Raw genomic sequence first — 12,401 nt, forward strand, 5'->3', positions numbered from 1 at the left:
TATGGAGAGTCCTACGAAAAAGGTTAGTTATGAAACCTTATCGTCTGAAATTGGTTCAAGCACTGTCTGCAGCTGATAACATTAAAAGAATCGATTTCTGTGATTTTATCCTTGCTCAAATGGTAACAGATGAATCTTTCGTTTCAAAGATTGTGTTTAGTGATGAAGCAACTTTCCACACTAACGGGAAAGTCAACCGTCACAATGTATATGGGGCACTGAGAATCCGCGTGAAACAACTCAGTATGAACGTGACTCGCCTAAGGTGAACGTTTTCTGTGCCATTTCAGCCAATAAAGTTTATGGTCCCTTTTTCTTCGAAGGTGCTACTGTAACTGGACTACAGTATCTGGAGATGTTAGAGAATTGGCTGTTTCCCCAGCTCGAACAAGAAGCACAACAATTCATATTTCAGCAGGATGGAGCGCCACCACATTGGCACTTAACTGTCCGTAACTACCTGAACGTCAACTACCCGAGGCGATGGATCGGCTGCCAGGCAGCCCGTGACAGAGCACTTCATCACTGGCCTCCAAGTAGCCCTGATCTTACCCCCTGCGATTTTTTCTTATGGGGGTATGTTAAGGATATGGTGTTTCGGCCACCTCTCCCAGCCACCATTGATGATTTGAAACGAGAATTAACAGCAGCTATCCAAACTGTTACGCCTGATATGCTACAGAGAGTGTGGAACGAGTTGGAGTATCGGGTTGATATTGCTCGTGTGTCTGGAGGGGGCCATATTGAACATCTCGTTTTTGAGTGAAGAAAAACCTTTTTAAATACTCTTTGTAATGATGTATAACAGACGGTTATATTATGTTTCTTTCATTCAATACACATTTTTAAAGTTGTGGTATTCTTTTTGAATCACCCTGTATAATTGGGGTTGAGATTGATTTGGTGGTTGAAACCAAACAGCAAGGTGATTGGTCTCATTGAATTAGGGAAGGACGGGGCAATAAGTCAGCCGTGTCCTTTCAAAGGAACCATCCCGGCATTTGCCTCATGCGATTTAGTAGTAAAGATGGTGATTAATGTATGCAGTACGCTAACATTGTAAGTCTTTGTTTTCTTGGTCATTGTCATGGACGGTAAAATATTTAGAGCAGTTAGCTGGTGACGTATTACTCAAACTTCTCCAATAGACGTCTGGAGCCCCCGAAGCACGCTGGAACATCAGCGCGCCCCGCCCTGTTTCATATTCAGGAAGAGCACGCGCTGTGCGACTGGTTTGTTTTTCAAAAGCATCGGCTGGTTGTCGCCTTCGATCGGCCAGGGCGTATTACCTTTGTGCCACCTAGCTTGACACGTCTCGGTTCGTTCAGGGACTTCGACCTGAGGGACCCAATTAGAGCTCTGCCCGCCAAAATTCAGTTGGAAATCATATATTCGGAAGATAAAGGAGCAGTCTGGTGCTGTTTCTTCTGTTGTGTCTCATCATGTGCTTCACATAACCAGAGAGAATACTGCCTGCCATAGAATTTAGCAGTGCATTTGATTCATGTTCGTTTTACTTTTCTTACAGTTCACTAATATTTCCGTGCCATCCTCCGTCGGATTAAAATTTCGCTTTCTGCGTTTGCTCGATTTGCAGCTGTATTCACTGCATTTTGTGATCCAGGCCACATTCATATCTGGGTGGTAATATCCATTTGTAATGAACTCATCCGTGAACATCAGCGGCTAGCAGCATCTCCGTAGCTCTCTCTCTCTCTTAAAAGCAGGAGAAACATTCTGCAGCACTTATTTGGGGTCTGATGAACTTATCGTGTAATTTTTGAACATCTAAAACTCTTTTACAGACGAGTTGTATTTGCCTTTGTAGGATTACTTAATCTGTACGATTGTTTTTGGTTATAATATTCAGATATAAGGGAATAATTCACGATAAAGGATGACAGCAAAAACAGTTGCAGGATAAAGATTTATTAAAATTCTTGACCAAGGTTTCGATATGTATAAATATGCCTTCATCAGAAGTAAAAAATCTAAAGTTACGTCATGCAATGGAGATTAATAATACAATTGTTTTGGCTGTCATCGTTTATCGTGAAGAATTTCAACAGTTGCTGTTTCAGCCATGTTTAAAATCTTGAAATAAGGGAATAACCTCTAAGGTATTAGAAGGAGCTGCAGAGAGTAATAATTGTATAGGAAGAGTGACTGGAATACATCCAGCAAATAATTGAAGATGCTGGTGGCAAGTGGTACTCTGAGATCAAAAGTTCGGCACAGGACAGGAATTCGTGGCGGGCCGCATCAAACTCATTGCATTAGAGTATTCCTTTTGTCCATACGTACAGCCACTTGCCCCTGCCCACTAATATTAACACTAGGTTGCCTTAGGCATTCTGCTTCCATTTTCCTGTGCGGTTTGTTTCTATAGAAACAAACCTATATAGTTCTGTAACGCTTGCGCCAGCTATCTTTCTCAGAATTTTCAGATATCAGGTAAAGCAGTGAGACAAACTCCTGGCGGTACAGCTTGGGACAATAACTTGACCGAATTGAGATCCAATACAACAGCTCATTGTGCCTTACGTTCTAATGTTATAAGTAGCACGACTGCCATTCATATTCCCTCGCATGAGCTTAGTCTATACCACGAAGTTCATGACATTTTTAGTCTTTGATTACGGAGTATGGATACTTAGTATTTTAAAATGTGTCCATTATAAATATTTCACAAAAACGTCTTTTGTGCTTCCAAAGGTTCTGCCATTGTCAGTAAATATTTTTGGCATTCAGACTGCACAGGCAGAGATCTATGTTTCAAAATTTGGGACATGAATTGTGGTAAAACCAGTTCAGAATTTATTTGGACATTATCTTAAAAAATCTCATGATGGCGTAGGCTTTCACCCTCACTTCGTATCTTCTTTAAGAGTCTTCTGGTATCCACAGGTGACTGAAGAGTACTCGGAAGATTTTAACATCAATGCTTGCAACGCGGCCATGTTCCGTAGCAAGCCCATCCACGTGTGCTCATAACGACTAACTATTACATCTGCACATATGTTAGTCGAAAAGTATACGCATATTAGTGTTTTAATACAGATGTACTTTGTAGTATTCATCCTGTTGCCATAAAGCGCAACTGGGGTGAAAACACTTATCCGGTCCAACAGTGCTTGAGGTGAGCGCTGGTAACAGTTTGAAATCCACTCCGAGGCACACTGTAGTAGCAGAATTGACTAGAAATGACGTGGCGTCCAATCGAGACAGTACTCGGCTTCACAGTCTTGTTATTTTTTCACGTCACATTACATTAACATGTTAACAGTGGTGTTATGGTGAAGGGACGTTTATGTACTTGCGTACAAAGTGGTTCTTCCTTGCCGGCTGAATGGATCTAATAAACGTGAACTGTGCCAGGTTGTATTTGTATTTTGCCTAATATTTCCTACGTATTTGAGATAAAGGTTGGAAAATGATTGTTACTGCTTAAACTAGTGAAATAATGTTTTAATCGACGGTTCCTTCACCTCATTGTAAAAAAAGCTGTGACAACATAATGATGAATAGCAGTCCAGCTATTTATCAGTGCTGCAGCCATTAAACCAGCTGTGCCTATTCTAGCTCATAAGTCTAGAGAATGTGAAGCACAGTGATTGTTGCGCGTGATTCGAAAGGACAGGCCATTCGTGATGACTGGGTGTTGTGTGATGTCCTTAGGTTAGTTAGGTTTAAGTACTTCTAAGTTCTAGGGGACTGATGACCATAGATGTTAAGTCCCATAGTGCTCAGAGCCATTTGAACCATTTTTGAGAGGCCATTTATGTCTGTTAAAAGTATAAAGCAAATAATGTTCGGTCGGCGGTGTCCCAGGATGAATAAATTTTATCCTGTGACGTAGCAGGCAATTTTGGTGATAAGCTGTAGAGATTACTCTTACAGGTGATATAATTATATCTGAAGATGATTACATAAAACAGAAACCAGCCATTTTAAATGGGGAAGCAATGTATGTGTATGGTATAATCTGTTTTAAACGTTGAGAATTTCTATTGAGGATTCATTAAACTCCCTCAAGTCGGGAATCTATGGTGAATATTTCACATATCTGATATTTAAGTCAAATTTCTATTTAATGACAGAGCACAGAAATCAGTTGTCCCTTTCTTTCACGTTTCATTAGGGAAATCTAGATTTCGACTAGTGCCTAGACATTATCAATGCGCTATTTCATGGTATCAGTACATGTCCTAGTACGTCATTCCCCTGTTGTTCGGGATTCTGTCATAGTTCATTCAAGACTCTTGAAGAGGACACGCATTGATACCATGAAATTGTGGACTGATAATGGCTATGCACTAGCCGAAATCTAGATTTGCCTAATAAAACCTGAAAGAAAAGGTGCTCAGTCATTTGGAAGTCATATCACAGTCGCTGAGTGCACCCTCATTCCTAATGGAAGGTAAGTTCAAAAAATTGTTATTGTTTAAATGCCTAAATTACAAAACGCAAGAGACGTAGAATAGAATTCAGATGAAGAACTGCAATAGGTCAACGTTATTTTAAGAAATTGGGAGAGCAACTAGCGGACAAGTCATACGCTTTGGAAAAGAAGGAAGTGTCAGGAATGTTTATGTGGAGAGTATTCCCACTTGACTGAACAATAAAAACTGTTGAAGACAGACCTAAAACACTGGTAAGCGAAATAAAAGTGGTTTGGGAAAAATTTGACGAACTGAATAGAAAGAAAAATCAAGAAAATCTTTTGTATGAGATGATTAGAGGAACTTCATAGTAACTATCCTAAACATGAAATCTAAACTTTTTGGACATTTATTTAGACACAATAACTTTTCAACAAATATGTCTGCAGGAAAAAGGTTTTGGGGACAAAACCAATGGAACGTAAAGAAGTAAAATTGTCACAGATATTCTGTAGAGCAAATGAAATAGCCTCATCTACGGTCCACAGTAGCACTTCTGCAGTTGTGTGGCTTTGTTGTTGGGGAGCCTGAGCACGCTATCGACAGCTGTAGATGATTTCCTAATGGCGCTGCATTTTTAGCTCAACGTAAAGTTTGAAACATTGATGCACTGAGGCAGTTTAGTGAATCTAACAGATTTTTTTTTTTATTCGGAAGCCAAATAAACAAACTTTACGCGTAATTTTTATATGTCGTTTATAAAATGAAGCGGCCAACTCCAACATGAACACGGATTGGTGGATCTGCAACCTTGGACAACCAGTGGTCAACAAAATAAGTATTTAAAATACTTAAGTTGCTAATTTAGGGAATCTAAGTTGTAACTGAGAGCTAGAATTAATGGTATTATAAAAAAAATTAAGCATAGGTAGATGTCGCTAAATAAAATGCTTAAATTTTCAAGGGATGGTAAAGATAGCATAAAATAGTGTTGCAGAGACATGGCATCACTTTTAGATCATGACGATGTTGAACAAAAATGAGGATAAACACACGAGTTGGTGTGTTGGTCAGAATCTTACTGCCTTTTCTTCTACAACCCTTGTGACCTTTATGACCACTTGGTCAAGCATTTCGGGCGAAGCTATGAATGAGGTTATCGTCTACCCATTATTTTTATTTAGGAATCTGAGTACTCCCTCTCTCTCTCCCTCTCTCTCTCTCTGTATTGTTTGCAAACGATTATCATGACACAATCGACGAAGGGAATGTACGGCTTAATGGACAGTACTGGCCCAGCGGAACTGTTGTGTTGCGGCGGTAGTGAGTTAATTGACGAGAAGGGCCGTCCTAGCGGAACGGCTCAGCCCGACTCGTCGCCGTGTGGGTCACAGCATTAACCCGCTTATCGCTTACCAGTCCATGGGGTGCCCCATGGGCAGCGAGTCTGCACGCCCCGCTGAACACACATTCAGCTCGGAAACCGCTTGTGCGTGGTTTCGTGCGTGTGTCTGTATACGTACACCGGTATGATCGATAACCGATCCGACATGGAACCCAAGGACAGAGAGACAATTTGAAGCAAGCTTCAATAATTTTTATCACTCTTAGTTGCACTGTAGGAGACAGAATTCAGAAACACCAAGCTACAGCATTAATGATAAACTACTAAGAATGGCACGTGGCTTAAATAGCTAGGAATAACGCTATGCAGCGATACACAGCTGCAGTGCCGGTGACGAATGAAACACTGAAACCCTTCAAGATCTTTCCTTCGCGGAGGACCACAGTCCTAAAGAATTCTTTGAAATAAATTTCCTCCATTCGACCATTAATTGTTCATTTATTTTACACAATCATGATTTCAGCTTTGTAGTCATTCTCAACTGCACGTTGAACTAAAAATTGATAGAGCATACGTATCATACATACATTGCAAGGCATAGAAACAAGCTGATTAATACGTATTCGGAAACATTACTTAAAAGTTAAAATATCTGTGACCAGTCGGCGACATGTCATCGTCAAAAAATTACTCTACCATCCCTATAATTCATAACCTAAGGGACCTGTTAATACTTTTATTTAATTATTCTTTCATCGACTAATAATTTTAATGATTTTCTTACTTACAATTTCTAAAATGGATGTACTCACATGTAATTCCACGAATTTAAAATCTTTATGGAAAAAGAAACAGCAAAAAGGTGGGAATTTAAGGAGATGGGACCTGCATAAACTGACTAAACCAGAGGTTGTACAGAGTTACAGGGAGAGCATTAGGGAACAATTGACAGGAATGGGGGAAAGAAATACAGTAGAAGAAGAATGGGTAGCTCTGAGGGATGAAATAGTGAAGGCAGCAGAGGATCAACTAGGTAAAAAGACGAGGGCTAGTAGAAATCCTTGGGTAACAGAAGAAATATTGAATTTAACTGATGAAAGGAGAAAATATAAAAACACAGTAAATGAAGCAGGCAAAAAGGAATACAAACGTGTCAAAAATGAGAGCGACAGGAAGTGCAAAATGGCTAAGCAGGGATGGCTAGAGGACAAATGTAAGGCTGTAGATGCTTATCTCACTAGGGGCAAGATAAATACTGCCTACAGGAAAATTAAAAAGACCTTTGGAGAAAAAGAGAGATACTTGTATAAATATAAAGAGCTCAGATGAAAACCCATTTCTTAGCAAAGAAGGGAAATCAGAAAGGTGGAAGGAGTATATAGAGGGTCTGTACAAGGGCGATGTACTTGACGACAATATTATGGAAATGGAAGAGGATGTAGATGAAGATGAAATGGGAGATAAGATATTGCGTGAAGAGTTTGACAGAGCACTGAAACACCTGAGTCGAAACAAGGCCCCGGGAGTAGACATCATTCCATTGGAACTACTGACGGCCTTGGGAGAGCCAGTCCTGACAAAACTCTATCATCTGTTGAACAAGATGTATGAGACAGGTGACATACCCTCAGACTTCAAGAAGAATATAATAATTCCAATCCCAAAGAAAACAGGTGTTGACAGATGTGAAAATTGCCGAACTATCAGTTTAAAAAGTCATAGCTGCAAAATACTAACGCGAATTCTTTACAGACGATTGGAGAAACTGGTGGAAGCCGACCCTGGAGGAGATCAGTTTGGATTCCGTAGAAAGGTTGGAACACGTGAGGGGATACTGACCCTACGGCTTATCTTAGAAAATAGATTAAGGAAAGGCAAACCTACGTTTCTAGCATTTGTAGACTTAGAGAAAGCTTTTGACAATGTTGACTGGAATACTCTCTTTCAATTTCTGAAGGTGGCAGGGGTAAAATACAGGGAGCGAAAGATTATTTACAATTTGTACAGAAACCAGATGGCAGTTATAAGAGTCGAGGGGCATGAAAGGGAAGCAGCGGTTGGGAAGGGAGTGTGACAGGGTTGTAGCCTGTCCCCGATGTTATTCAATCTGTATATTGAGCAAGCATTAAAGAAAACAAAAGAAAAATTGGGAGTAGGTATTAAAATCCATGGAGAAGAAATAAAAACTTTGAGGTTCGCCGATGACATTGTAATTCTGTCAGAGACAGCAAAGGACTTGGAAGAGCAGTTGAACGGAATGGACAGTGTCTTGAAAGGAGGATATAAGATGAACATCAACAAAAGTAAAACAAGGATAATGGAATGTAGACGAATTAAGTCGGGTGATGCTGAGGCAATTAGATTAGGAAATGAGACACTAAAAGTAATAAAGGAGTTTTGCTATTTGTGGAGCAAAATAACTGATGATGGTCGAAGTAGAGAAGATACAAAATGTAGACTGGCAATGGCAAGGAAAGTGTTTCTGAAGAAGAGAAATTTGTTAACATCGAGTATAGATTTAAGTGTCAGGAAGTCGTTTCTGAAAGTATTTGTATGGAGTGTAGCCATGTATGGAAGTGAAACATGGACGATAAATAGTTTGGACAAGAAGAGAATAGAAGCTTTCGAAATGTGGTGCTAGAGAAGAATGCTGAAGATTAGATTGGTAGATCATATAACTAATGAGGAGGTATTGAATAGGATTGGGGAGAAGAGGAGTTTGTGGCACAACTTGACAAGAAGAAGGGACCGGTTGGAAGGACATGTTCTGAGGCATCAAGGGATCACAAATTTAGCATTGGAGGGCAGCGTGGAGGGTAAAAATCGTAGAGGGTGACCAAGAGATGAATGCATTAAACAGATTCAGAAGGATGTATGTTGCAGTAAGTACTGGGAGATGAAGAGACTTTCACAGGGTAGAGTAGCATGGAGAGCTGCATCAAACCAGTCTCAGGACTGAAGATCACAACAACAACAACAACAACAACATGGAAGAATTATTAACGCCTTATCAGTGAAATGTTGCGTAATAAGGATTATGTATGTAACACTACAATATGTAAGCTTGTTGCCAACCTGAGTGGCCGAGAGGTTCTAGGCGCTACAGTCTGGAACCGCAAGACCGCTGCGGTCGAAGGTTCGAATCCTGCCTCGGGCATGGATGTGTGTGATGTCCCTAGGTTAATTAGGTTTAAGTGGTTCTAAGTCCTAGGGGACTGATGACCTCAGAACTCCCATAGTGCTCAGAGCCATTTGAACCATTTATAATCTTGTAAACAGTGTAGTACACCAATATGTCATCTTGTTCCTGAAACAAACTATGTGTTGCTCCAGTTGTCCTCGAGATGGAAATGAATGGATGTATATGTTGTATTACTGCATTTCGTACTCAAGTATATAGCGTAGTATACCAGTGTACCATCTCCTTCCGCTCCCCCCCCCCCCCCCCCCCCCCATCGTGCCTTCCCGCCAGCTACAACTACCCCTCCCCCATGTCTAAAGCCTAATGTTCTTTCTTAGGCAGCTACATTATATACCTATGCGTCGAAACATTATCACAACTTGTGTAAGGGGAGGTTTACTATCTTTGGACCGAAAAAACATGTTCTTTGAGAAGTTTTTCTTAATGTCAAATTTGGTCAAAATGTTTATTGGTATTTCCTCTACAAACTGGAATTTTTTCGACCAGAAATGTCAGGGAGCAAGGGCGGAAGTGCCGTCGGAACGAAACAAAATTTCATTGTAGACCTCCAAGCGCGATATGTCACAGGTCAGCCGGCTCGTCTGAGATCAAAATTGAGTTGACGTTAGCGACGTATATACGATTCATAAGGAGTTGTACCTCGCGTAAGTTATTTGGGCCGTAGGAAACAAAATGGCGGCCATTTGAAAAAAAATAAGTTTTTTTCATCGAATTTTCGACTTCGTCGGCCAAGTAAAAATATTTGTAGTTGATGGATCGGAATACAAGTGGTACAAGTGCTAGACAATTTAGTTAGCTTCGTCGGAAACAAACAAACATAGCAATCAGTTCAGTATATTTTAAATTACCATACCACGCGATAAAAAATGTCATTTCGAGAAAAACGCGTTTGAAGTTTTGACTACATATAAACGCAATTGTAAGCGACTTACGTTCAGTTTGCTTTCAGGGTCCTTAAACTAGTCCTTCCTCTTCCTCACAGAGGGCGTTCTGCTCGATCTGAGTCATCCTTCGCAGCTCCAGAGCTGCTCGTACGGCCGGTGACAAGCGCTTTTCGGCCGCTTGAATCCGGTGGTCGTCCGAATACTTGGCGAACTGCGCCGAATAGAGTCCCAGGGTGACGTCCATCGTTGTCATGGTCTTCAGAATTGCTGAAGACCCTACGTTGAAGCTACTCACTGCCAGGGAAGTCGTAACCTGCACAGTCTTCGCACCACAATACAAATTCTTGGTGGCTAACTTCCAAACAAACGCGTTCAGACTTTCATTTGAATTTTGTGTGTTTCTTCCCAAGCACCAGTACAATAACTCGTCCACCGAAAGGACCTCGTAGATCGGATGAATCACGTTTTGAACTTCTTTGGAGAATGGCTGTTCGTGTTGATATTCATCCAGATGTCCGGTAGCCTCTGCAATGCGCCACTTGCACCAACTAGTTTCCCCAGCAGGACAATTTTGAAGGTCTTCTGTCGAACACTTGTGGAAATACGTTGCCAAATTGCCTTCTTCATCTGTGCCAACGAATTGGAATGCCGTCGGATTGCCAAGCCGTAGTACGTCGTAAGCTACTTGATCGCTTTAAAAACCGTTTCAGGGGTGGTTTCTAAACACTTTTATGGATCCAAAAATGCAATTTTAAAAAATCGATTTTTTGAACCAAATGATAATAAACTTCCCTTTAATAGCGTGTTGGTCCACTTTTCAAACACAATACCGAAGTCGTTCTTATTGACACTGATTCTGCAAGTCCTTGATATGTTTCTGGAAGTAAGTGGCTCCAGACGTCTGCGTACAGATCACGAAATAACAGCAGTTTACGGGACGGTAATTTGTAGCCCGATATGTGTTCTAGTGAGTAGAAATCAGGGGAATATGCCACTTCACTGCGATTATGACCTTGTGACACGGACAATTACGCTACAAGAAGATGTCACTGCCTTCGTGGAAGAAAAAGTATAAGGGATGCAGGTGGTTCACGCATTTCACTGCTCTCGTGGTGGCTTTGATTACTACCACAGATACAATGGAAACCTACCGCAGTTACCCCCATAGCTTATTTCTACCCTCACCGGCCCCTAGCTGTGGCGCGATGCATGTTTCGACAGCCATTTGCCTGGTTGACAGCGTGTGTGGACAAAACCATCGACCTCGTGTAATAAGACATGCAGTTCATTCGATCAGGCTACACGTTTCTATTGATCCATGGTGAAATCTCAGTGATACTGAGCCCACTGCAACCATAACTGACGATGTCGTTGGATCAACACGGGAACACACAGCGATCACGTGCTGTGGAGCTCCATTTCCAAGAACGATCTTCGAATGGTGTGGTGTGAATCACTTGTGCCTGCACCATTAATGTACTCTGACGTCGCTGCCACAAATCACTGCTTAGCCTGTATTCCACAGCGGGCGATTCTCCTACCGCTTCGTTTTACGATGAGACTGGACGTCCAGTACCATGTGACCCACTTGATATTTCCCCAACTGTCAATTACTTTCCATATTTTATCACGACAGCAGCACAGGAACAACCGGCCAGCCTCTCCGTTTCAGAGATTCCAGTTTCCAGCCGTGGAGCCATACGAGTGTGCCCTTTGTCAAGACCGTCTATATCAGTCGATTTTCGCATTTGCGCCCAGTATCCTCGCCGTACCTACTCATTCGTCTCTGTCCCGCTTACATTGTTTCCTTACTGCGTCACGTGTCCACAGCACCACCAGGAGGCTTTCAATTTTGTGGTGGTCAGTGATCATAATGTTTTGGCCCATCAGGGTATACACTACTCAATTGTAATTTCAGGACCATATTGCCTGATACTGACACCACTGATGTGTGATTCTCTTTAACTGAGCAACATTGCTTAGGTTAGTCTTCATTTACTACTTCCACTATGTAGTCATATATCACTTTCAATAGTAAATGGTTATTTTAAAATTTTACTAATTTTTATTAAGTTTTGATGGACCCCATAGTTCATTATCGGCAAAAGGAATGTACAGGTATATCACCTTGCAAATGTTGTAGAGAACTGATTGTATGAACATGTTGTATAGGGCCCATTGTATTTGGTTAATACGAGGGCAGTTCAATAAGTAATGCAACACTTTTTTTTCTGAAACAGGGGTTGTTTTATTCAGCATTGAAATACACCAGGTTATTCCCCAATCATTTAGCTACACAACACTATTTTTCAACGTAATCTCCATTCAATGCTACGGCCTTACGCCACCTTGAAATGAGGGCCTGTATGCCTGCACGGTACCATTCCACTGGTCGATGTCGGAGCCAACGTCGTACTGCATCAATAACTTCATTATCCACGTAGTGCCTCCCACGGATTGCGTCCTTCATTGGGCCAAACATATGGAAATCCGACGGTGCGAGATCGGGGCTGTAGGGTGCATGAGGAAGAACAGTCCACTGAAGTTTTGTGAGCTCCTCTCGGGTGCGAGGACTTGTGTGAGGTCTT

Source organism: Schistocerca nitens, chromosome 6 (genome assembly GCF_023898315.1).
Source record: "Schistocerca nitens isolate TAMUIC-IGC-003100 chromosome 6, iqSchNite1.1, whole genome shotgun sequence".
NCBI classification, from domain to species: domain Eukaryota; kingdom Metazoa; phylum Arthropoda; class Insecta; order Orthoptera; family Acrididae; genus Schistocerca; species Schistocerca nitens.